We start from the raw sequence: 1183 nt of genomic DNA on the forward strand, positions 1-1183 counted from the left end.
TAATTTTAAGACAAACTTCCTTTAGATTTTTTGTGGGGGGACTGTTGTTCCATCTGTTATTCGATGCGTTTGTATGGACTAATAAGCAGTAAGGCTAAATAAAAATTGTAGGTATCAAAAAATATATATATATATATATATTTGATGTAAAAAATGTATTTAGCCTTACTTCTATTAGCCCATACAAATGCATTGATTAACAACAGATGCACTACATGCAAAAACAGATAGTCACCCCCCAAAGAATCTAAAGAAAGTGTCTGCCCTATACATGAGAGGCCTGTGAGTCTTCTGAGGCCTGTGAGCAAAACAACCGACATACTGATGTACAGTACTAGTTAAAAGTTTAGACACATCTACTTATTCAATGGCTTTTCTTTATTTTTACATTTTACACATTGTAGAATAATAGTGAAGACATACAAACTATTAAATAACACATTTGGAATCATGTAATAACCAAAAATATTTTATATTTGAGATTCTTCAAAGTAGCATCCTCTCAACCAGCTTCATGAGGTAATGCACCTGGAATGCATTTCAATGAACATGTGTGCCTTGATAAAAGTTAATTTGCGGAATTTCTTTCCTTCTTAATTGGTTTGAGCCAATCAGTTGTGTTCTGACAAGGTGGGGGAAGGGGGGTTGGTATACGGAAGATGGCCCTATTTTGTAAAATTTTCCTGGTCACATACAGGTGATTTGCAGATGTTATTGCGGGTGTAGCGAAATGCTTGCGCTTCTAGCTCCGACAGTGCAGTAATATATAACAAGTAATATCTAACAAATTACACAACATATACCCAATACACACAAATAAGTAGGAATGAATTAAGACTATATACATCTGGATGAGCGATGTCAGAGCGGAACTGAACTATAGTAAAATAGTATAGAAAACAGTATATACAGTGCCTTGCGAAAGTATTCGGCCCCCTTGAACTTTGCGACCTTTTGCCACATTTCAGGCTTCAAACATAAAGATATAAAACTGTATTTTTTTGTGAAGAATCAACAACAAGTGGGACACAATCATGAAGTGGAACGACATCTATTGGATATTTCAAACTTTTTTGACAAATCAAAAACTGAAAAATTGGGCGTGCAAAATTATTCAGCCCCTTTACTTTCAGTGCAGCAAACTCTCTCCAGAAGTTCAGTGAGGATCTCTGAATGATCCAAT

The sequence above is a fragment of the Oncorhynchus clarkii genome, chromosome 14 (assembly GCF_045791955.1).
Source record: "Oncorhynchus clarkii lewisi isolate Uvic-CL-2024 chromosome 14, UVic_Ocla_1.0, whole genome shotgun sequence".
Classification (NCBI taxonomy): Eukaryota; Metazoa; Chordata; class Actinopteri; order Salmoniformes; family Salmonidae; genus Oncorhynchus; species Oncorhynchus clarkii.